Source organism: Ranitomeya imitator, chromosome 1 (assembly GCF_032444005.1).
Source record: "Ranitomeya imitator isolate aRanImi1 chromosome 1, aRanImi1.pri, whole genome shotgun sequence".
Lineage (NCBI taxonomy): Eukaryota > Metazoa > Chordata > Amphibia > Anura > Dendrobatidae > Ranitomeya > Ranitomeya imitator.
Window position 1 is genome coordinate 645,899,547 of NC_091282.1, and position 27,002 is coordinate 645,926,548.

Consider the following 27,002-nt stretch of genomic DNA (forward strand, 5'->3'; position numbering starts at 1 on the left):
GGGTGATTTCTGCTCCGGAGTCTCAGCTTCTCTCCTCCACATCACACTGTGCAGTCACAGCAACATTGGTTGTGTCTGTCCAGGTCCCAGCAGATGCCACTGCTCCCACCAAGGACATGGCATCACTTAACCCTTCCCCTGCGGCCACCGGCAACAAATCCACATTATTCCTTGATTAAATCAGGTTCCAACCCAATAGAGGAGCAGACATTTCCTGCTGCCATTAGGGTCCGGGAGGGGGTGACATTGGCTGCCCTGCTACTCTGTAGTGGGGGGTGACAAGGGTAACATGGGGTAACGATGAAGGAGAAATGCACAGGATAATAGTGAGCGCGACAGAGGGCAGTGTATGGTATGGAGCAGTCAGGGGGTGGGCTGCAGGATCCCCCCATACTGTACATGACTGCTCGGGACAGGGAGGTGTTTAATGAGCTTCTAATGACGGGGCACTAATTGGGTCATTAGGGTTTGTGGAAAGGATTCAGCATCAGGTCCCTCATTAATGCCCGAGCCACCTGTTACTTTGTAGCACAGATCTGTTAGGGCCGCAAAACCAAACAACGTTGTTTATGTAGAAAAGTCTTTGTTTTATAGAAAAATTCAAAACAGAAAAGATTTTCTGTTACAACAACGCCCTGCTCACGACACTGCACAGCACCTCTCCTGTATATATACACTGCACAGCACCTCTCCCCCTTTATATATATATACTGCCCAGTACCGCTCCTCCTGTATATGTACACTGCACTGCACCTCTCCTGTATATATACACTGCACAGCACCTCTCCCCCTGTATATATATACTGCCCAGTACCGCTCCTCTTGTATATATACACTGCACAGCACCTCTCCCCCTGTATATATACACTGCACAGTACCGCTCCTCCTGTATATGTACACTGCACTGCACCTCTCCTGTATATATACACTGCACAGCACCTCTCCCCCTTTATATATATACTGCCCAGTACCGCTCCTCCTGTATATATACACTGCACAGCACCTCTCCCCCTGTATATATACACTGCACAGTACCGCTCCTCCTGTATATGTACACTGCACAGCACCTCTCCTGTATATATACACTGCACCTTTCCTCCTGTCCTATATATACACTTCCCAGCACCTTTCCTCCTGTATGTATACACTGCACAGCACCTCTCCTGTATATATACACTGCACAGTACAACTCCTCCTGTCCTGTATATATACACTGCAGAATTTACAATAGCTGTCACTCATGTAACAAGTGAAATCTGGCATTGTACTATACATTTCTCTGCCGTATCTGTGCATCATAAATCGGGGTATGTGTTAAAGGGGAAGGTCCACTGAGACTCTTTCGCCCGGGGCCCTCGAAAACCTGGAGCCGGCCCTGATATGGCGGGTAGTACAGGGGACACTGTGGTTGGCACTGTTATGTTGGCACTGTGGCTAACACTTATGGGCACTATGTGGCGGGTAGTACAGGGGACACTATGGTTGGCACTGTTATATTGGCACTGTGGCTGACACTAATGGGCACTGTGGCGGGTAGTACAGGGGACCCTGGTTGGCACTGTTATATTGGCACTGTGGCTGAAACTAATGGGCACTATGTGGTGGGTAGTACAGGGGACAATGTGGTTGGCACTGTTATATTGGCAGTGTAAGGCTGGCAATATTATGGGTCTCTGAGTCTATTACTAATGGGCACTGTGGATGGCACTATTATAGGGTTACTGTTGGGCTGGCATTAATGGTTGGCACTGTGAGGCTAGCAGTGTAATATGGCATTATAGTTGGAACTGTAATAAGCCACACAATATGACCCTCGGCTAAGTAGGATCCCCTTTTTCTGATTGTAGATGAGGCATCAATACATACCGGATGCTATTTTATGTTTTGACACGAGGGGGCGCTTAGTAACATGATTTTCAAACAGCAATGCAATTTTCTATCAGTTGTTCGTATATAATATACTAGATGAGGCCCGATGCTATCGCATCGGGAGGGTGGTGACGTCCCGATGGTGGCAGGCTTTGCAGCACTGAGAATCTCTCGTCCCCAAGCGATGCTCCATACAAAATATGCCCCATATAATGCTCCATAAAGTTCATGATAGGCCCCATAAGATGCTCTATAATAAAATATGCGCCATATAATGCTCAATAAAATTTATGATGGGCCCCATAAGATTCTTCATACAAAAATATGCCCCATATAATGCTGCACAAAGGTTAATTATGGCCCCATAAGATGCTCCATAGAAAATGTGCCCCATATAATGCTGCACAAAGGTTGATTATGGCCCCATAAGATGCTCCATAGAAACATTTGCCCCATATAATGCTGCACAAAGGTTGATTATGACCCCATAAGATGCCCCATAGAAACGTGCCCCATATAATGCTACATAATGGTTGATTATGGCCCTATAAGATGCCCCATAGAAACGTGCCCCATATAATGCTGCATAAAGTTTGATTATGGCCCCATAAGATGCTCCATAGAAACATTTTCCCCATATAATGCTGCATAAAGTTTGATTATGGCCCCATAAAACATGTGCCCCATATGCTGCTGCTACGATAAAAAAAATGACATACTCACCTCTTGTCCTAAACAGGCCCCCGGCAATTGCGATATTTACCTGTCCCCATTCCAACGCCGGGCGCCGCCCCGTCTTCTGCGTCCTCTGCAGTGACTGTTTGTTCAGGCAGAGGGCGGCGCGCATACTAAACACGTCATCGCACCCTCTGACCTGAACGTCACAGGCAGAGGATGCGGAAGACAGAGTGGTGTGCTGCGGTGGAACGGGGACAGGTGAATATCGCGTAATGTTCACCCTCCCCCGTTATACTCACCCTCCCGGCGCGGTCCCTGCTTCTCACTGACAGATAGTCTCCGGCGCTGGCAGCTTCTTCCTATGTTCAGCGGTCACATCATACCGCAGGGAGAAGCAGGGACATGCAGAGACGCACCTGGAGCAGGTGAGTATGATATGACCCGCTGGTGATGCGGCAAGGGCAAGGTACCACCAGCGGGTGCCATATTGGAATACCCATCACTTGGGTATTCCAATATGGCGGTTGGCTACTTCCGGCGCGGTGAATTGTGGTAGCGACACAATCGCCGGAAGCTGTGACAGAGCCGATTGACAATTATATGTATATTACATGATCTATGGGGAAAGCCAACACAACCTATCAAATACGCATACCAGGCAATCTTTTAAATTAATTCATGGCAGTTTTTTGCCATAAGAAAGTCACAATTCACAAAAAAACAAACACAAAGGTTTTTTTTTTTTTAAAGTGGTTAGTAAAGTGGGCTTGGTTATCACAAAATGGTCATATCGAAGTTTTTGATATAAAAAGAAAATCAGACAATGATTAAAAATTATAGGTTTAGTAATCCAGAAGAAATCTGAGGCATAATCAGATGTGGTAGATACGTCAATACCTTCCCAACCCACTTGGAACTTGGCTCCACCCCTGAGCAGCTCCCAATTCTAGATGTAGTCGGCCTAATAAAAGATACTCGTGTTTAACAAACAGTACATGCCTCTCAAGTGTCCAAAATCTAGCATAATCCCAAATTTGGGGGATTGCCCCACTGTCCCAGGTGGCATATGAAAATAATCTAAATCATAGGTTTACTGATGCAGGGCACTGAGTGAACAATCTGGGACATGATTGGGTGCTTAGTACTAGATGCACCACTGCCTTCTTGAAATCTACCCATAGTAGTCCAGCCAAAGTGTAACTTGTCACGACCTTGTCCCTGCCTCCGAGGAGATACCTGTCAGGAACATGAGCTACTGTATTTGATTGTCTATGATCACGCGCACTGAGCTCTGCTACATTCCTTAAAGCTGCAGATTTGACCCCCTTCTCTTTTCTGCCTGCCAGCACAAGGCTGGAATTCTCAGCCACTCACCCTCCCTCTCCCTTGCTATATAGTGTAATGGGAGACCAATAAGCAGCAGCCCCTCACTCAAGAATTTATATGGCTTTAAAGTGAAAGTGAAAGTACAAGTCGAAGCACATGGGGAAAAACCCCAGGAATGTCTTTGTCTGCCCTGTGAATCCAAAAACTTAAAGAATACAAAGAGGAGGGCAAGTCATAACTCAGCCCACTCAGCCCACACAGTGATATCAGGAGGAGAGGGCATATCTTAACCCTGGGGAGTTGGGAGTGAGTGTTGGTCCAGGAAGCAAGCTAGCAGCAGCTCTTCAAAGCTGTCCTTATGCATCTTGATGTATCTTCTGAGCACATGGGCGACCAGGAGATGAAATGATCTGAACGACCTGTAAGTGTTCTATTCAATTTTAATCCTTTTTACTTGTAACTGCAATGTACATATGAATTGTCTTTTTATAATATCTTTTTATGCCTTGTAAACACTGCCTACCTTTTTGTGGCGTACAATATACAATTTACCAGCTTGTCTCTCCCTGCTCTATGACAAACTGTGCGTCCTCTGAGGTGAATTACACTACTGATTTGGGTTGATTCTGGACCTGTTAATCCTTAGGAAATCGGAGCTGGTGGCAGCAACTTTGTCCAGTGCATTTGGGAAGCATTGTAGCGACGGCGGCGTTGATAATTATTGTTCCTGCCTGTGCGGAAGTAGTTATATCGCCCTCGCTGCAGCTTGCCAAAGAGCCAGTACATAGCAGGCTGCCTTTCTGGTGACTAATTACTCTAGGTACAGTACCTAGTCTGACCTGAGGGTAAGAAAGGCACCAGAGAGCTGCAAGTTCCAAACCGTAACTGGGAAGTGGGATATAGATAAATCCCCTTGTGAAGAAACCAGGGGCAACCAAACAACCCCGGTTCGTGACAAATGGATGTGAGTGGTTGGGGTGATAAAGGGTATCTTCCCCGGGATCCCTGACGTACACGGTGGGATTCGTGACATATTGTTGGCAGCACGGTGTGAACCGTGACAATACCAATAGAAGCTACATATATGGTACATGTCTCCCGTCTGTCCCAAATCAGGCAGGATAGCCCTGAATTTAGAGGACTGTCCGCTGCCCCAGCAGGTTGGTGACATATCTAGCATTAAACTGTATCTGTCTCCTTAGGAAGTTAGGATCTCACTCTTGAACCAGCGATTTCAGGTCAAGTTATACCAGGGGAATAAGGCAGCACACTGTGTCGCTAAAACATGCAAACATGAAAATTGAACTGCATTACTGCACTAGAAATATGAAAAAATGAGAGCGGTTAGCGCATAAATTGGCCAACTCATGTGTACCTGGTAGCCACATTAGGGCATCTCTCGTATACCAGGTCCTACACCTTCATTTCGTCGCTGAGAATAAACGTCTCCATCTGAATGGGTACATGTGAAACCTCTTCTTAGACTAAATTTCCCTTTCTCTCTGTGGAGGGGTAATGGACCTGCTGCGATTAAAACACCTGTGGCTAAGAGGTGAAGGAGTGCTCAGTCAGAAGGCCAATGAATACAAATTTCAAAAACTGACCGTCACATCCAAACATAGACTAAGCGTGAACAGGTGCTGAACCTAGAGTCGCCAACTCGTATACGAGGTTGGTGACTCTAGGTTCAGCACCTGTTCACACTTAGTCTATGTTTGGATGTGACGGTCAGTTTTTTGAAAAAAGTTATACCAGGAAGACCTGGTTCTTGCCAAAACCAAATATAGCCAAGACTAATACTCACCCCAAGGTGGACCAGACCTGGGGCCGCATGCAAATGTTTTGCCATCTCTCATTATGCCCTCTCATTATGCCCTCTTGTCCAATTTCAAACAGAGACAGAAAATGTGTGGGCACTACCCTGCAAAGTAATGATTCATGTGAACCCATTATTATTTTTTGCCTAGCATGTGATTTGCATGGATAATTTAATTTACTGCACTTCTTATTTCTACCACTAGATGGCAGATTACAATTTTATATTACAGGACATTGCATAGACGGCTAAACACTGATTTCCCTTAATAGCACACCATGTGGTCAGGCCTGGTAGTGCAATTTTTATTTGTTCCATTTTTGTTTTTTTCCCTTCTCTTTTCTCCGAGAGCCATTACTTTTTTTCCGTCCACATAGCCATATGTGGGCTTTTTTTTGTAAGACAAATTGTGGTTTTGAATGACACTATTAACCCCATCACCACCTCATTTTTATCTCCCCTTTTTTCCACAGCCATAACTTTGTTATTTTTAGTCAATATAGCCATGTGAGGGCTTGATTTTTGAGGGACGAGTTGTACTTTTCAACAACACTATTGGTTTTGCCATATCGGGGGGAAAAAAACGGGGGGAAAAATCCAAAGTGCGGTGACATTCCAAAAAAAGTGCAATTCCACAATTGATTTTTTTTACCATGTTCCCCAAATGCTAAAACTGAGCTGCCATTATGATTCTCCAGGTCATTACAAGTTCATAGACACCAAACATGTCTAGGTTCTTTGTTATTTAAGTGGTGAAAAAAAATCCAAAAGTTTATTTTTTAAACTAAAAAGTCCCATTTTCCGATACCCGTAGCGTATCCAATTTTCATGATCTGAGGTTGGGTGAGGGATTAATTTTTGTTTGCCAAGCTGACGTTTTTATTGATACCATTTTGGGGCTGATACAATCTTTTTTTTCTCCTGTTATTGCATTTTAATGCAATGTAGCGGCGACCCAAAAAACGTAATTCTGGCATTTTGATTTTTTTTCTCATTACATTGTTTACCAATCGGATTAATTATTTTTATATGTTGATAGATCGGGTGATTCTGACCTCGGCTATACCAAATATGTGTATTTTATTTTTATTGTCTTATTTTGAATGGGGCGAAAGGGGGGTCATTTTAACTATATGTACGGTATATAAACATATATAAATATATATATATATGTCTAATTTTATATTTTTAAAAACATTTTTTTACTTCACACCTCCTTCAATAGTCTCCATGGAAGACTTAAGGCTGCTATCAAAGCAACCTGGGCTTCCATAACACCTCAGCAGTGCCACAGGCTGATCGCCTCCATGCCACGCTGCATTGATGCAGTAATTGATGCAAAAGGAGCCCCGACCAAGTACTGAGTGCATTTACTGAATATACATTTCAGTAGGCCAACATTTTGGAAAATAATTTTTCAAGCTGCTGTTATACTGTAAAGTATTCTAATTTACTGAGATAATGACTTTTGGCTTTTCATTGGCTGTAAGCCATAATCATCAACATTAACAGAAATAAACACTTGATATAGATCACTCTGTTTGTAATGACTCTATATAATATATGAGATTCACGTTTTGTATTGAAGAACTGAAATAACTTAACTTTTTGATGATATTCTAATTTAGTGAGAAGAACTTGTAGCAGGTCTTCTTCCCTGCTCTATGTAGCAAAAATGCTCATTTGCTATATGAACGCCGGTCACAGGGCCGCGCTCATAGCTATCTGGCAATGACAACTACAGGGCTCTCAAGCAGACCCGGGGTTGTCATGCCAACCCATCTGCAATCTGCGGTCATGTGACACAGCCGTCGATGGGTGGGATTATTGTTGCATCTCCGGCGCAATTGTGTTAAATCCCGCTGGCAGAGATTGACAGAAGCATTTAACATGTTAACAGCCACGGGTGGATAACAATTCCACCCGCGGCTATTAGGGGCACATGTCAGCTGATGAAATCGGAAAAGTTTCGCCGGAGCCCACAGCATACAGGGGGATCCCACCTTAGACGTAACTATACGTAAAGGGTTAATTCGTCGAACATTGGACGGTGCTATCATCATCTCTAGCTTGGTCTAGGAGAAGGTCACACATCTATTCCCTAAAGGAAGAACCGAGGATCATGAGAAAAAATGTAATCGAGGTTCTTCTAGGCGAAACACATGGCATAGAACACAACAGTCCTGCCCTTGTCGGTTGTTAGAAGTCGGAGGATTGTGCCGTGTATCCTCGGATCCCGTTACAGGGCTCCATAAAAAGCAAAGAGATAGGGCTGAAGGCGAAGGGAGAGCAAAGCTGAAAATACAGACAAGGAGCTGATACATTGTGACAAATGATGCTTACTTCTACATAGTAACATAGTTAGTAAGGCCGAAAAAAAGACATTTGTCCATCCAGTTCAGCCTATATTCCATCATAATAAATCCCCAGATCTACGTCCTTCTACAGAACCTAATAATTGTATGATACAATATTGTTCTGCTCCAGGAAGACATCCAGGCCTCTCTTGAACCCCTCGACTGAGTTCGCCATCACCACCTCCTCAGGCAAGCAATTCCAGATTCTCACTGCCCTAACAGTAAAGAATCCTCTTCTATGTTGGTGGAAAAACCTTCTCTCCTCCAGACGCAAAGAATGCCCCCTTGTGCCCGTCACCTTCCTTGGTATAAACAGATCCTCAGCGAGATATTTGTATTGTCCCCTTATATACTTATACATGGTTATTAGATCGCCCCTCAGTCGTCTTTTTTCTAGACTAAATAATCCTAATTTCGCTAATCTATCTGGGTATTGTAGTTCTCCCATCCCCTTTATTAATTTTGTTGCCCTCCTTTGTACTCTCTCTAGTTCCATTATATCCTTCCTGAGCACCGGTGCCCAAAACTGGACACAGTACTCCATGTGCGGTCTAACTAGGGATTTGTACAGAGGCAGTATAATGCTCTCATCATGTGTATCCAGACCTCTTTTAATGCACCCCATGATCCTGTTTGCCTTGGCAGCTGCTGCCTGGCACTGGCTGCTCCAGGTAAGTTTATCATTAACTAGGATCCCCAAGTCCTTCTCCCTGTCAGATTTACCCAGTGGTTTCCCGTTCAGTGTGTAATGGTGATATTGATTCCCTCTTCCCATGTGTATAACCTTACATTTATCATTGTTAAACCTCATCTGCCACCTTTCAGCCCAAGTTTCCAACTTATCCAGATCCATCTGTAGCAGAATACTATCTTCTCTTGTATTAACTGCTTTACATAGTTTTGTATCATCTGCAAATATCGATATTTTACTGTGTAAACCTTCTACCAGATCATTAATGAATATGTTGAAGAGAACAGGTCCCAATACTGACCCCTGCGGTACCCCACTGGTCACAGCGACCCAGTTAGAGACTATACCATTTATAACCACCCTCTGCTTTCTATCACTAAGCCAGTTACTAACCCATTTACACACATTTTCCCCCAGACCAAGCATTCTCATTTTGTGTACCAACCTCTTGTGCGGCACGGTATCAAACGCTTTGGAAAAATCGAGATATACCACGTCCAATGACTCACCGTGGTCCAGCCTATAGCTTACCTCTTCATAAAAACTGATTAGATTGGTTTGACAGGAGCGATTTCTCATAAACCCATGCTGATATGGAGTTAAACAGTTATTCTCATTGAGATAATCCAGAATAACATCCCTCAGAAACCCTTCAAATATTTTACCAACAATAGAGGTTAGACTTACTGGCCTATAATTTCCAGGTTCACTTTTAGAGCCCTTTCTGTAGGGTGAAACCTTGGCTGTGGAGATCTGATCTGAAAAGCCATGTAAAAATGATAAAGAACAAAAAAAGAATCCTCCACTCCCAGACCGGTGCTGTTTCAGCAATGTTGACACTCACTAGAGACATTATCATATTACGTGACCACTGCAGCCCATCAGAGTCAGCTGATGGGCTGCAGAGTTCTGTCTGACGGAACTGTGAAGGCTGCACTGCAAGATAGTGAAATGTCCTAAAGTGGTCACCCATTCTGTCCTTTAGCTGGACACCACAGTCATGTGGAAAGAGGGTGGGAGGGTTTGTTGACTCCATCTTTCTAAAGTTATGTCTAGGTGGGCTCACCCTGCATGGATGGTCCACGATATGGCAACAAAAGGGCATCAGGAATGGATTAATCTGATAGTAGAGACCCTACTTAGTGCGAGCAGTGAATGGCCCACAGAGTGGCAACAAAAGGGCATCAAGAAAGGTTGGATCCGATAGTGGGGACAGTGGATGGTCCTTGGAGTGGCAACAAAAGGGCATCATGAAATTATGGATTGGATGAGTGTGGAGAAGAGGTGGCTCTCCCCAGAAAAGTTGGATCATCCTTTTCCTTTATTCACAGACACATACTTAAGATAATAGGGTGGGCATTACGCAGATTATACCTATAATGGTCTGAAAACGTTATATGGGACGTCCCGGAACGGGTACTGGAGTGGGGTTAGGACATTCAGAATTAATGGACCTACTGATGGATGTCACCTTGTTTTAATAATATACGGACATACCCAATATCAGAAATATCTATCATCACTTAAATGGTTTTTTCTCATGTTCTTTTATCAGGAGCACTTTGCTCCTCTGCCTCTCGTCTTCCTGGTGGACATGCAGTTTTGATGACTGACAGTTTGGACACTCTCCCATATAGCAAGCAGAGGCAGAGCAACAGCGATCAGGACCACGTTCAAAGCAAAGGGCTTATGGGGCTGGGGAATCATTGTGGCTCAGTGGTTATTACTGTAGCCTTGCAGTGCTGGGGTCTTGAGATCATACCCCATGCTCCATAGTTAGGCCGGCGTCACACTAGCGAGTTTTACGGACGTATGAGAGGTGCAGAAAAATACGGATTGCATACGGTACAATGATTCTCTATGGCCCAGCTCCTATCTGCCGTATTTTACTGATCCGTATTGTACGGTCTTCTACGGCCGTAGAAAATCGCAGCATGCTGCGTTTGTCACCGTATTGCGCAAAAAAATGAAAGTCTACGGGGCGAGAAAATTACGGATTACACACGGACCAGCAGTGTGACTTGCGAGAAATACGCAGCGGTGTTAGAGAGAAAAGCCGGCAATTCAGTGCGGTGTACAGTAAAATCACACTGACAGGTTAGAATAGAATAGCTAAAATAAATGTCTACACATAGTGTGTGTATATATATATATATATATATATATATATATATATATATATATATATATATATATGTCAGTGAGACACATATATGTATATATATTAATATTTCATACAGCGCTAGATAGGAGAAAAGCTGGTAATTCAATTGCTGGCTTTTCCTATCTCCTTCACAAACCCCATATGATATGAGACATGGTTTACATACAGTACACCATCTCATATCCCTTTTTTTCCATATTCCACACTACTAATGTTAGTAGTGTGTATGTGCAAAATCTGTGCGCTGTAGCTATTAAATTAAAGAGTTAAATCACGGAAAAAATTGGTGTGGGCTCCCGCGCAATTTTCTCCGCCAGAGAGGTAAAGCCAGTGACTGAGGGCAGATATTAATAGCCTGGAGAGGGTCTATGGTTATTGCCCCCCCCCCGGCTAAAAACATCTGCCCCTAGCCACCCCAAAAAAGGCGCATCTGGAAGATGCGCCTATTCTGGCACTTGGCCCCTCTCTTCCCATTCCCGTGTAGCGGTGGGATATGGGGTAATGAAGGGTTAATGTCACCTTGCTATTGTAAGGTGACATTAAGCCAGATTAATAATGGAGAGGCGTCAATTATGACACCTATCTATGATTAATCCAATAGTATGAAATGGTTAAAAACACACACACATTATTACAAAATATTTTAATGAAATAAAGACACAGGTTGTGGGAATATTTTATTATACTGGTAATCCACCTGAAGACCCCTGTCACCTGAAACAAATGTAAATAAAACAAACAACAATATCCCATACCTTCCGACAATCAGTCTCGTCCTACGCTGTAAATCCATCTGAAAGGGTTAACTAATTTTACAATCAGAAGCCTGCTAATACAGCCGCCCCTGCCTGTAAAAACCAGCAAATGAATGGAATGTAGGTGAATGACCTGTAGTTACCTCGAGTTGTGGTGATGCGCCCTCTGCTGGATGTCCTCATATGAACTCAAGCCTGGGAACTTTTCTCAATATTTTGCAGGGGCGGCTGCATTAGCAGGCTACTGCTTGTAAAATTAATTAACCCTTTCAGATGGATTTACAGCGTGGGACGAGACTGATCGTGTTTTGTTTACATTTGTTTCAGGTGACAAGGGTCTTCAGGTGGATTACCAGTATAATAAAATATTACAACAACCTGTGTCTTTATTTCATTAAAATATTTTGTAATAATGTGTGTGTGTGTTTTTTTTTAACCATTTCATACTATTGGATTAATAATGGATAGGTGTCACAATTGACGCCTCTCCATTATTAACCTGGCTTAATGTCACCTTACAATAGCAAGGTGACATTAACCATTCATTACCCCATATCCCACCTCTACACGAGTGTGGGAAGAGAGAGGCTAAGTGCCAGAATAGGCGCATCTTACAGATGTGCCTTTTCTGGGGTGGCTGGGGGCAGATGTTTTTAGCCGGGGGGGGGGGGGGGGCAATAACCATGGACCTTCTCCCGGCTATTAATATCTGCCCTCAGTCACCGGCTTTACTACTCTGACGGAGAAAATTGCGCGGGAGCCCACGCCATTTTTTCCCGCGATTTAACCCTTTAATTTAATAGCTAGAGTCCCCAAATTTTGCACATACACACTACTAACATTAGTGGTGTGGAATATGCAAAAAAAAAGGGGATATGAGATGGTTTACTGTATGTAAACCAAGTCTCATATCATGTCGGGTTTAGGAAGGAGATAGCAAAAGCCGGCAACTGAATTACCGGCTTTTAAGCTATCTAGCGCTGTATGATATATTAATATATATATATATATAGTGTCTCACTGACGCCGGCCTTATACTCATGACAGTGATGATGTCTTTAAAGCCCCAGAGGTTGCCGGTAATCTAGGCAACAAGCCGGAACATACATTTTTAATAAAAGGTAAATTGCAGAGTTACTTTGGGAATATCCCTTGAACAGCATATCCCATTCTGTAGGCAGCTTCCCCTGTTGTGTGTTCTCTCCTCTGCAGGTAGTGGATGTGATTCATACATACTGATTATTATTGCAGGGCTGCACCTTTAAGAGCCCAGTCCCTTCCTGGTTGCTGCATACTATCGCCATACAGCTTCCCCAGCAAAAACACATTGCATTCAAGTCTGCCTAGTACTATCTGTCACAACAGCTTCCTGACCTCCCCCTTCCCCTGCTCTGCAAGGCCCCAGCCCTGGAGACCAAATGTGATCCATCCCTGCTCAGAACTTCACCAGCAGATGAGGATCCACCATGCAGGATGCCCTGTGACCTCCATCTGCAGGGAGCAGAGCTCCAGCCTGGGCAAGGTAGGCACCTCTCTCCCCCTCCATCTAGGCACTGCAGTAACCCCTTCTTGCCAGGATTGCTACCTGCCCCCTGGGAGTTCCAAACCCCCCAAATCCCATGCCATTGGGTTTGCACAATAGCCAAACAGGAGCTCCATTCCCCCCTCCCAACCCTGACTCCTCATTTGGAGGCTGGAATATGAAAAGTTTCACCCAACAGATTAGCTGCAGGCAGAGTTTGGCTTCAGAACTGAGCAAAAACTGCAGAGAATTGAGGCAGAAGAGGGGCCATTATCTGGAGCCCCCCACAGTGCTGAGGAGCTGGCAGTCTGCTGGTAAGTGCCCCCTTCCCCTGCTTTCTGGTTACATTTGTCTTCTGTTTGTTTTGTAACATTCTAGAATGTTTGTGTTTGGAATGTTACACTGTAACAACCTGGAGGCAAAACAATTAACTGTTTCCTGCACGGGCAGTTGTGTTCTAAACCAAAAAATAAGTTGGGGCTCCATGATTTATGCTTTCAGTTAGCTGAGTACATTAGGCATTGCATTTTTTTCTTTTCTTGCACTTTTTCAAAATTTGCTCCCCAAATTTTTTTTTTCTATAATTGTGACCAGAAAAGCAACGTGTGAATGCAGCTGATCAGCGCTGGATATGGAAGCACTTTTAGCATTGAGCTGTATAGGTGCAGGGACTATGAGATCTATGTTACCATATATGTCAGCCACAACATTGCAATCGAAAACTTTTTCCAGAGAGCAAATTGCAGAGTAATTCCCATTTGTACTGCTGAGTTATGTAATGTGGCGCATATACGACAGGGGGTTTACTGATACCGTATGGGGATTGTTACATCTAAAATTGCTTGTCTCAGGTAAAGATTGGTGTGTACTGTGAAGAAAGACAACTTCCAGCAATACCAGCATATAGTATGTGTGCATGTATGTCACCAAACCTATTTAGAATTGAGTCCTCAGTGGTTGATACCTATACCAAACCTATTGACATATTAGACAAAGATAACACAAGTATCGTAATCAGAAAATGCAGGTTATAAATTTAGGTCTTTATTATTAAGGGAAAAAATCCTAACCTACAGGGCTCTGTGTGAAAGTGATTACCCTCTAAACCTAATAACTGGTTGGGCCACCCTTAGCAGCAACAACTGCAATCAAGCCTTTGAGATACCTGGCAATGAGTCTTTTACAATGCTCTGGAGGAATTTTGACCCACTCATTGTGACAACATAGCATTTAATCTTAATTATCTAGAAGTAAATTCAGTAATCCACGAGGCATAGACTGTTATCTCTATGTTGACTTTTGAATTTATGCATTTGTTCTTCAGTTGGTCAAGAACCATACACTGTTGTCATATGAGTCTTAACGTTGATTTTTAGCATTTTTAAATGACTGATGTTTACCTCTTATATCAGCTCCTAGAGCTTATTGTCTGCTATCTTTGTAAGACAGTGATGCAGGGTCATTGAACAATGGATGTTTGCTTAATATGTTGAATGACTGTTGTGTGGGTCCTGTGGCTTCAAAACAGAGGAGGAAAAAGTATGATTATATGATTAAATAATCAAACAATGCAAGTTAATCTCATCACCCCCTCCCTTGACTTGAGCCCTATGCATACTTATGGGAAAGCCAAGATTGCGACCCGCCAGTTACCTGGCTCCATGGAGATGTTCGGAGAAGCCAGGTTGTGACCCTCTGGTCACCTTGCTTTGTACCTTAATAGGCCGTCGGCTTCCTAAGCTTGTTGTTACCTCCTCTTTGTGCGTGTCACCGGTGGGGTAACCCTGTAACTCTGAAGTCTGAAGTTGCTCTTATCCCAGAGAGTCAGCAGAAGGGTGAGACTCTGTAATGCACACCATCTTGGGGTATTTTGCTGGGACTGTTGTATGTGTTATTTGCCTGTATTGTGGTTCAATAAAGTACTGCCAAATTGTGTTACCCCCACCCTGTGTTGTCTGAGTAGTGTGCCACATTAAAAGGAGAGCGGGCTTTCGGTGGGATGATTCCTGGTCCATCAGGTTTCAACAACCGGACTAGAGCACCTGCTGACTCCAAGTTCACCTTTGCAGAATTGTTGCAATTCAGACACATTGGAGTGTTTCAGAGCATGAACCACCTTTTTAAGGTCATGCCACAGCATCTCAATTGGATTAAGGTCAGGACTTTGTCTAGGCCCCTTCAAAGTCGTAATTTTGTATTCCTTAAAAGGAACCGGTCACCCCCAAAATCACGGGTGAGGTAAGCCCACCGGCATCAGGGGCTTATCTACAGCATTCTGGAATGCTGTAGATAAGCCCCTGATGTATCCTAAAAGATGAGAAAAAGACGTTAGATTATACTCACCCAGGGGCGTTCCGGCTGTTGGTCCGGGTCCGGCGCCTCCCATCTTCATAAGATGACGTCCTCTTCTGGTCTTCACGCTGCGGCTCCGGCGCAGGCGTACTTTGTCTGCCCTGTTGCGGGCAGAGCAAAGTACTGCAGTGCGCAGGCGCCGGGCCTCTCTGACCTTTCCCGGCGCCTGCACACTGCAGTATCACCTGGGAAGGTTCACTAGTGTTCCATGTTTTCGCCATTTGTGGATAATGGCTCTCACTGTGGTTGGCAGGAGTCCCAAAGCTTGAGAAGTAGCTTTATAACCTTTCACAGACTGATATATCCCAATTACTGTATATACTCGAGTATAAGAAAACCTGAATATAAGCCGAGGAACCTAATTTTGCCACGAAAAACTTTTTGACTCGAGTATAAGCCAGGTAAGCAATGTTCATTCATCCCTATCCTGATATGCATGGCCCCAACATCACTATCCTGATATGCATGGCCCCAACATCACTATCCTGATATGCATGGCCCCCACATCCCTATCCTGATATGCATGGCCTCCACATTCCTGTCCTGGTATGCACGGCCTCCTCATCCCTATCCTGGTATGCACGGCCTCCTCATCCCTATCCTGGTATGCACGGCCTCCTCATCCCTATCCTGGTATGCATGCCCCCCTCATCCCTATCCTGGTATGCATGCCTCCTCATCCCTATCCTGGTATGCATGCCCCCCTCATCCCTATCCTGGTATGCATGCCTCCTCATCGCTACCCTGGTATGCATGGCCCCCTCATCCCTATTCTTGTATGCATGGCCTCCACATCCCTATCCTGATATGCATGGCCTCCACATCCCCATCCTGGTATGCATGGCACCCTCATCCCTATCCTGGTATGCATGCCCCCCTCATCCCCATCCTGGTATGCATGGTCCACTCATCGCTATCCTGGTATGCATGGCCCCCTCATCCCCATCCTTGTCTGCATGGTTCCTCATCCCTATTCTGGTACGCATGTGGCTCCTCATCCCTATTCTTGTATGCATGGCTCCCCATCCCTATCCTTGTATGCATGGCTCCCATCAAATAAGCATTAAAAAAGTCATTACACTTACCTTCTCGGCTCTCCCTCGCAGCATCTTGTTCCGATGCCAGCAGCTGCTTTTTGCTTGTAAGCAGTGCATGATAGGGACATCATGTACTGCTTACAAGCAGAGAACAGCTGCCAGAATACTCACTTTTCTCCACGCCGGGACTATGTGCGTGGAGGGCAGCGAGTATTCATTGATATTAAGTAACACGCACAGTGTTATCAGCAGCCTCCATTCGGTCACATGACACCACTACTTAAGGGAATGAGTAATCACCTCTCTCCATGCCTATGGGAGTGGAGAGTGGTAAATATTAATTTCTCTTAAGTAGCGGTCACACGTGACCGCCCGGCAGCTGCAGGAAGCTGGCTGCTGCAGTTGACACTGTGCGCGAAATGAATATTCATTGCCAACACAGTAGTTAGCCGCAGCAGCCGGCTCCTGCCTCATGTGACCCGCTGCTCCGCCGCTCGCCCTCCATCCTCTGGGACAATGACTCGAGTATAAGCCGAGGGGGGCGTTTTCAGTACAAAAAAATGTGCTGAAAAACTCAGCTTACACACAAGTATATACGGTACTTTGTATCTCATATGTTTTAGAATTTCTTTGGATCGCGGCATGATGTGTGTGTTGCGATCCGTTATTGCAGTTACTTTATGTTACAGATTAATACTTATCAGAACTATTACGATATTTCCTATACCAGAGGCCGCACCAGTTCCTTACTTCTGATTTAGTGATACCATATAGACATATTGGAAGCTTTCTATGAAGTTCACTGAAGAGAAATCTCATTTGTAAAGTACTTCTCCAACTTTTGACTATTGTAATTCCAGCCTGTGTCCACTGGGGGCGCTATAATGAACTGATAGGGAATTGCTAGTTAAGCGATTTAAAATGACAGCAGCTGCATAGATGTCTTATGTTCAGTTCTGCCATAGGAGAGGGTCTACGGCCATGATCTGTGTGGTTTCTGATGACATCCCAGGTGGTCTTCTGAATATTACAGACCTGTGTACCATCTTATTAATTGGTTTCTGATTAAGTTAGCTGTAACATGTATTTATATTCATGTGGTAAATATATTTCAAGCTTCGGGGCTGGCAATAATCTGTGTAATGCTTAATTTAATCTCTATCTCTTATTGTCTCATTAGTTAAAGGGGTCCTCTGGGGGAACACACCACAGCTCTCGTGCTTGCTCTGGCATCATAGACATACTCAAAAAATGTACCAGAGTGCTTTACTTAAAGGGGAACTCCAACATAAAGGCATGAGATTCCTTGCTCAAAGAACTGTAGCGCTGGGGATGAAAGGGCGCTGGGTCATAATCTTGTCACTGTGCAGCCGGAACAGAGGAGTTGGAGTCTCCCTAGATGTGAGCAGAGCATATTGACTTCTCCTCACCAGAAAATGACTCCTTAAGGAATTATTGGGATCAGGAACTAATTTGGAGAATTTCCGGGCAGGGCCTCCTCCACACTTACACTCTGCAGATGTAGGAGCTGCGCGGGGACGAAACGGTTAGTTGGATCTGCCATTCTGAGTAATGTTGCATGAATGATTCCAGCCAGGTTCGTACTATAGTCCATTTATCCCACTACACGCCCCGAGGACTATCCGAGGAATGCGCTGAAGACCAGAAATACTTAGATTTCACATTCTGGCACGTTGGAGGGTGCGGGCTGTTGTCACCAGAGGCCCATTGTTAGGACATTTGGGAATTGGAGGATACGAATGGAGGTTATATTGGACTTGTAGACAGTGTGCCAAAATGTAGACTGACTTGTTTACTGGCTGTCCAGGTTGAGAAACCCAACATCGTAACTTGTCTCTAAGTTACGGTAATATTTTCCAGATGTTTGTATCTGTATGTGTAGATGGGCTTTATCATTATCAATAAAGCATATACACCAAACTAATACCACCACCCGGTATCACTGATCACATGATCAATATGTAAAGTGGTACAAGGATGTGTGCAACAACAGTTCAGTGCAACATGGGGAAATCAAAACAAGAAAAAAGTACCAAAGAACCAAAATAATAAAAGTAATGACTTTGCCTGGGCACTTATCGTGGCTCCACCCTTGTTCTGGTGTGTCATTGACATTTCCCTGGTTCTGATTTTAAATAATTTTTACTTATTGTTACATCAATAAAGTTTATTACTTTTATTATTTTGGTTCTTTGGTGCTTTTTTCTTGTTTTTATCATTATCAACCTGCGTTCCACAGACGGGTTCCAGTGGAGAAGGGGTCAAAATGAGATCGCAGTACCCTGCCATTGGCACCCAAGGTATCAAGGCCCTGCCGATGGCACCCGAGATCTCTGGGCGCTGACAATGGCACCGAAGGTCTTAAAGGGAACCTGTCACCCCGAAATTCGCGGGTGAGGTAAGCCCACCGGCATCAGGGGCTTATCTACAGCATTCTGTAATGCTGTAGATAAGCCCCCGATGTTACCTGAGAAAAAGACGTTAGATTATACTCACCCAGGGGCGGTCCCGCTGCTGGTCAGGTCGGATGGGCGTCTCCGATCCGCTGCGGCGCCTCCCATCTTCATTACAAGACGTCCTCTTCTGATCTTCAGCCACGGCTCCGGCACAGGCGTACTTTGCTCTGCCCTGTTGAGGGCAGAGGATAGTACTGCAGTGCGCAGGCGCCGGAAAGGTCAGAGGCCCGGCGCCTGCACACTGCAGTACTTTGTCTGCCCTCAACAGGGCAGAGCAAAGTACGCCTGTGCCGGAGCCGTGGCTGAAGATCAGAAGAGGACGTCTTGTAATGAAGATGGGAGGCGCCGGAGCGGACCGGAGACGCCCATCCGACCTGACCAGCACCGGGACCGCCCCTGGGTGAGTATAATATAACGTCTTTTTCTCCTTTTTCAGGTAACATCGGGGGCTTATCTATAGCATTACAGAATGCTGTAGATAAGCCCCTGATGCCGGTGGGCTTACCTCACCCGCGAATTTCGGGGTGACAGGTTCCCTTTAAGACCTTCGGTGCCATTGTCAGGGCCCTGCGATCTCGGGTGCCATCGGCAGGGCCTTGATACCTTGGGTGCCAATGGCAGGGTACTGCGATCTCATTTTGACCCCTTCTCCACTGGAACCCGTCTGTGGATGGCACCCGAGATCGCAGGGCCCTGCTTATCTATAGCATTCTGTAATGCTATAGATAAGCCCCCGATGTTACCTGAAAAAGACGTTATATTATACTCACCCAGGGGCGGTCCCAGTGCTGGTCAGGTCGGATGGGCGTCTCCGGTCCGCTCCGGCGCCTCCCATCTTCATTACAAGACGTCCTCTTCTGATCTTCAGCCACGGCTCCGGCACAGGCGTACTTTGCTCTGCCCTGTTGAGGGCAGACAAAGTACTGCAGTGTGCAGGCGCCGGGCCTCTGACCTTTCCGGCGCCTGCGCACTGCAGTACTATCCTCTGCCCTCAACAGGGCAGAGCAAAGTACGCCTGTGCCGGAGCCGTGGCTGAAGATCAGAAGAGGACGTCTTGTAATGAAGATGGGAGGCGCCGCAGCGGATCGGAGACGCCCATCCGACCTGACCAGCAGCGGGACCGCCCCTGGGAGAGTATAATCTAACGTCTTTTTCTCCTTTTTTCAGGTAACATCGGGGGCTTATCTACAGCATTACAGAATGCTGTAGATAAGCCCCTGATGCCGGTGGGCTTACCTCACCCACGAATTTCGGGGTGACAGGTTCCCTTTAAGGCCCTGCCGATGGCACCCAAGGTCTTAAGCCCCTGCCGATGACACCCGAGATCGCAAGGCCCTGCCGATGGCACCCGAGATCGCAAGGCCCTGCCGATGGCACCTGAGATAAGGTCCTGTTTCCTCCTTATGCCCTAATAATTAATGCATGTGGAAGACCTATTTAAACAGTGTATAACCTCAATGTTGCATACCAGGGAGACTCATGTTAATATGTCACATGCCAATGTGAAGTATACAATTAAAGGAGCTGTCCAGAATTATAAAAACATGTCTGCCTTCTTCCAAACACAGAAGCACCTCTGTCTGGGGATTGTGTCTGGTGTTACAGCACAGCTGAAGTTAAAGGGAACCTGTCACCCCCAAAATCGAAGATGAGCTAAGCCCACCGGCATCAGGGGCTTATCTACAGCATTCTGCAATGCTGTAGATAGGCCCCCAATGTATCCTGAAAGATGAGAGAAAGAGGTTAGATTACACTCACCCAGGGGCGGTCCCGCTGCGGTACCGGCGCCTGCACACTGCAGTACATTGCTCTACCTTCAACAGGGCAGACAAAGTACGCCTGCGCCGGAGTCGCAGCGTGAAGACAAGAAGAAGACGTCATCGTACGAAGATGGGATGCCCCGGACCAGACCGCGACGCACATCGGACCCGGACCGCAGCGGGACCGCCCCTGGGTGAGTATAATCTAACCTCTTCTTCTCATCTTTCAGGATACATTGGGGGCTTATCTACAGCATTACAGAATGCTGTAGTTAAGCCCCTGATGCTGGTGGGCTTAGCTCATCTTCAATTTTGGGGGTGACAGGTTCCCTTTAATGTTGCCGAGATGCAGTACCACACTCATCCAGTAGACGAGTGGTGCTGATTTTGGAAGTAAGCGTCCATGTCTTTCTAATCTTGTTGATTTACAGAAGGCCGTATTTTTAGTTATTGATGCTGAATATTTTGAACATGACAACAAAGGGCGGTCTCTGGTCATGTGTATGTATGTATGTAGGCTATTATCTCTGTAGCAGTGATCTTTTAAGAGTACTGGAGCCTGGCAGCATGCATCATTGAAAAGGCAAAGTCTATGTGTTTCCTAGCTAAGTGGTTGCGGACCACTTCCACTGCATCTGTTATGTGGGCTGAAGGTTCATCACCCCCACTTGCAAGTGTGGCCAAAGATTGAAACTGAACAAAGCCTACAATGTGCCCACCAATGTTTGCATGTTGCCATACTGTAAGTTATGATGTGATGCCAATGGTGACAACACTGCGGAATGTTAATACTATATAAGCAACAGGAAATAGTAATAACGGCCAAGCGTCTATGCCAGTAGACTGTAACGGCCAAGAGTCTGTGCCAGTGGACTGTAATAGCCAAGCGTCTGTGTGCCAGTGGACTGTATTGGCCAAGCGTCTGTCCCAGTGGACTGTGGTATTCTTTGTGGTATACTTTGTGGTATTCTGCCCAGCTTTACATTACCAGGTTGCATTTGGGAGGTGAAGACTTTCTGGTAGCCATGGGTATGACATTTATATAGTCCTCTCTGACCTCCTAACTGGGTTGTGCCATCTTTCTTCATCTGCGGCTTTATCACCAGGGTAGTATGGATCTGCTATGGCACTTCTAGCATCCGTGAGGGTGGAGGTTCCAGCTGCAGAAAAAGCATTCTCAGGAATGTCATCTTTTGCTATCTTGACCTTATTAAACAGGTCTTCAAAGAGAAAAGAGCCTACTAGGAGCCTCCTCAGGGAGCGGAGAGACTGGACACACCAGGGGGATTTGTCACTTTCAAGACAAGGAGCTTGGCAGACAACTACAGGATCATAAAGTTTCCTACTACAATATGACTAAAGAGTAAAGGAAGTAATCTGAGTGCAGAGAACAATACTTTCCAAGATGTTGAGTTTTCTCTTCAGCCATTTGTACCCATATTGCTTTTTACTCTCCCACAAAGCCTTTTAACGATTTCCTGCACAGTCAGAGAATACAATATTTTGGCCAATGCAGCACAAGATCAGATAGTGTGTAGACCACAGACTGCATGTTTTGGCCTTTTCCTTCCTTCCTTACGCTGATATATCAGAATTTACTTACATTCGCACTAGGACTAGATGTTACACGGTTGGAGGATATACACTCAATAAGTCAGTAGCCAATAGAAGATGATACAAATGTGTGAGCTCTTAAAGGACCTGCAAAAATGGCTTCCGATATAGGATGACTATATTATACATGGTTGTGTCCAGTCTGCCAGAACGGGGGTGATCTGTACAACCTAAGGGGTCGTACGGTAATGGGTTGTCTAAATGATTTATTTAGTCATTGACTTGCTTTATAATTTTTCTCAGGAAAGTGAACCTGTCACAATGAAAAATGCAGTCCAATCCGTAGGCATCATGTTGTAGAGCAGGAGGAGCTGACCAAATTGATATATCGTTTTATGGGAAAACCAAATCCCCAGCTTTACTAAGTATTTTTCCTACAAAATTATATATCCATTTACTGAGCTCTTCCTGCTCTACAACATGGTGCTCACAGATCGGACACAGGTTCCCTCACCTGAGAAAAAATATACAGCAGGTCAGTTACTTGATGGAAAGTGTGAAAATGGTCGACACTAATTTTTTTTTTTAAGTGACTGTACAGCATGGAAATTATTTCTTATCTTCCAGATATCTTGGGAGATATTCAATGTTACTCGTTGACTTGCTTTATAATTTTTCTCAGTCAAGGGAATCTGTTAAGATGAAAATGCTGTCTGATCCGTGGGCATCATGTTGTAGAGCAGGAGGAGAAGGGCAGATTGATATATACAGTGGGGGTAATAAGTATTTGATACTCTGCTGATTTTGCAAGTTTTCCCACCTTTAAAGGATGGAGAGGTCTGTATTTTTTATCATAGGTAAGATTTACCTGTGAGAAACAGAATCTTAAAGAAATCCAGAAAATCACATTGTAGGATTTTACATAATTAATTAGCATTATAATTGCATGAAATAAGTATATGATACAATAGAGAAATAAAACCTAATATTTGGTACAGAAACCGTTGTTTGCAATTACAGATGTCAGACGTTTCCTGTAGTTCTTGACCAGGTTTGCACACACTGCAGCAGGGATTTTGGCCCCCTCCTCCATACAGATCTTCTCCAAATCTTTTGTAGCGGTCACTGGGCAACATTGAGTTTCAGCTCCCTCCAAAGATTTTCTATTGGGTTCAGATCTGGAGACTGGCTAGGCCACTCCAGGACCACGAAATGCTTCTTACGGTGCCGCTCCTTAGTTGCTCTGGCTGTGTCTTTCGGGTCATTGTCATGCTGGAAGACCCAGCCACGACCCAACTTCAATGCCCTGAGTGAAGGGGGTTATTAGCCAGAATCTTGCAATACATGACCCCATCCTTCCTCCCTTCAATAAGATGCAGTTGTCCTACCCTCTTTGCAGAAAATCACCCCCAAATTATGATGTTTCCCCCACTATGCATCAGCGTCATGGTTGAGATCGTGTTCTTGGGGTTGTACTTATCTTTCTTCCTCCAAACACAGCGAGTGGAGTCGGTACCAAAAAGTTCTATTTTGGTCTCATCTGACATGTGCTGGTGTTGAGTCCCCTACTTAGCGTTCCCTGCAGGATTTTAATTTATGACAGCATAGTGTGTTACTAACAGTAATGTGGTCCCATCTCTATTCAGGCTACTGACCTGGTCCTCCTGAGTAGTTCTGGGCTGATTCGTGACCTCTCTTAGAATCATCCTTAACCCTCAAAGCGAGATTCTTGCATGGAGCCCCAGACCGAAGAAGATTGACAGTCATCTTATGTTTCATCCATTTTCTAATAATTGTGCCAACAGTTGTTTCCTTATCACCAAGCTGCTTGCCTATTGTCCTCTAGACAGCTCTTTGGTCTTGGCCATGGTGGAGAGGTTGGAGAGTGATTGAGTGTGTGGACAGTTGTCTTTTATACAGGTAATGAGTTCAATCAGGTGAAATTAATACAGGTAATGAGTGCAGAAGAGGAGGGCTTCTTAAAGAAAACTAACAGGTCTGTGTGAGCCAGACTTCTTGCTGGTTGTAGGTGGTCAAATACTCATTTCATGCAATAAAATGCAATTTAATTATGTAAAAATTATACAATGTTAATTACTGTTTTTTTTTATTTTTACATTCTGCCTCTCACAGGTGAAGTGTACCTACGATAAAAAATAACAGACCTCTCCATTTTCTGTAGGTGGGAAAACATGCGAAATTGGCCGAGTATCAAATTCTTATTTTCCCCACTGTAGTTTTATGGGAAAATATTTAGTACAACGTGTCATTTTTTAAATTTTAGACTAAGGAGTCCAGTGGGCGGTCTTACTTGGGGAGTGGAACCACCCACTGGACTCCAGGAAACCTAAGATGAAACAATTACAAGTGATAAAAATTATTTTTCCTGTTAAAATTATATATCAATTTACTCAGCACCTCCTGCACTACAACATGGCGCTCACAGATCGGTCTCAGAATCCCTTGCCGGAGAAAAATTATATAGCAGGTCACATTGTGAAAGCTATTGAAACTTATTTTTTAGTGGCTGTGTAGCAGGGAAATGATTTCTTATATTCCATACTAGATGGTGGCCCGATTCTAACGCATCGGGTATTCTAGAATATGTATGTCCACGTAGTATATTGCCTAGTCACATAGTATATTGCCCAGTCACATAGTATATTGCACAGCCCACGTAGTATATTGCCCAGCCACGTAGTATATTGCACAGCCCACGTAGTATATTGCACAGCCCACGTAGTATATTGCCCAGCCACGTAGTATATTGCATAGTCACGTAGTATATTGCCCAGCCACGTAGTATATTGCACAGCCCATGTAGTATATTGCCCAGCCACGTAGTATATTGCCCAGCCACGTAGTATATTGCCCAGCCACGTAGTATATTGCCCAGCCACGTAGTATATTGCCCAGTCACGTAGTATATTGCCTAGCCACGTAGTATATTGGCCACACACGTAGTATATAGCAGAGCTATGTACTATATTGCTCAGCGACATAGTATACAGCACAGACCCACTTAGTATACAGCACAGACATGTAGTATATTGGCCAGTCACATAGTGTATTGGCCAGTCACGTAGTATATTGGCCAGCCACGTAGTATATTGGCCAGCCACGTAGAATATTGGCCAGCCACATATGTAACAGGTTAAAAAAGACTTAAAATAAAAAATAAACATATACTCACCTTCCGAAGGCCCCTTGTAGTCCTGTCTCCTGTGTGCGGTGCACGCGGCAGCATCCGGGCCCAGGGTTGGTATGAGCGCAGGACCTGTGATGACGTCGCGGTCACATGACTGTGATGTCATGGCAGGTCTTTCTCGCAAAGCATCCTTGGCACCGGAACCTGCCGCTTGCACTGCCAAGGACAGGTCGCGACGTCTGAGGGTGAGAATAACGTTTTTTTTTTATTATTATTATTTGTAACATTAGATGTTTTTACTATTGATGCTGCATACGCAGCATCAATAGTAAAAAGTTGGTCACACAGGGTTAATAGCTGCGTTAATGGAGTGCGTTACACCGCGGTCCATTAACGCTGGCATTAACCCTGTGTGAGCGCTGACTGGAGGGGAGTATGGAGCAGGCACTGACTGCGGGGAGGAAGAAGCGGCCATTTTGCCGGCGGACTGTGCCCGTCGCTGATTGGTCGTGGCAATTGACGTGGGCGTTTTGCCACAACCAATCAGCGACTTGGATTTCCATGACAGACAGAGGCCGCGACCAATGAATATCCGAGACAGACAGACAGAAGGACAGACAGAAAGACAGAAGTGACCCTTAGGCAATTATATAGTAGACGTCTTGGAAGGTGTTCCCTATTAATTATGAGTTGTCTGCCTGACCTGTATTCTTTTTCTGTGTTTATGGTCTGTGTTCATTTTGATGACCCCCAGGGCTATAATGACCCCTTTGTTGAGTTTTTCAGGGAACTATTTTAGCTGTGCCGAAATCCTTTTTTCGTTTTTAGGCTACTACACTGTTAACACTCAGAAGTCACAAGAAAAATATCCAACCGCCTGATGGTTTAATTCCAGGAATACTTGTGAGTTTATGGTAATTCCAGTGGAAGTAATGTCATTTTGGGCTTTTATGGCTGGACAGTGCGACATTTATCTCTGCTGTGAATGCAGTTTTTGGCATTCTGTGGATTACACAACGTGTTTGTGTAGCGGGATGAAAGGCTCCTTGTACTGATGCGCTGCAGTTGCTGGTAACATCTGTTTGTTAATTTACCCTCCAGAAACCCCTAAAAAATTCCCCAGTAATAAAAACCAGAAGGGCCAGTGATGAAAATAGGATAGAGCTTATCCAGATGTCTACAGTCCACTGACATTATTCATGCCTGTCAGGGGCGCAGCTACGGTGGGTGCAGAGGTAGCGGTCACACCCCGAGCCAAATCGGCCAAAACTGTTCTTTCCGAGCTCCCCATGTGCTTGGGTGCGACTCAGCCAAACCTGTGATTACTGTGGGACCAGTCAACCTTCTAATGTGTAAAAGGGTTTCCTAATTTTGGAGGTATTCAGGAAAAAGAGGAATTGGGCATGTTGAACATCAATATGCCCAATCCTTTTATTCACAAGGAAGAGAAGCTGATACAAGAGGTGTCTGGTAGCCATTTATTCCCCTCTCCCTGT

General features: G+C 44.8%; 1 protein-coding gene across 6 annotated transcripts in view; it reads left to right on the forward strand.

Annotated features, from left to right (window-relative positions):
• Positions 1-4,169: 4,169 nt before the first annotated feature.
• LOC138638673 (death-associated protein kinase 2-like) overlaps positions 4,170-27,002 on the forward strand; it is a 104,309-nt gene continuing 81,476 nt past the window's right edge. The window contains exon 1 of one of the 6 annotated variants that reach the window (XM_069728212.1): positions 4,170-4,294. The gene's annotated coding sequence lies outside the window, so the exon portion shown is untranslated. Of the gene's footprint in view, positions 4,295-12,947; positions 13,493-27,002 lie in introns of those variants that run through there. The other 5 variants (XM_069728185.1, XM_069728169.1, XM_069728159.1 and 2 more) reach the window with 5 other exon arrangements.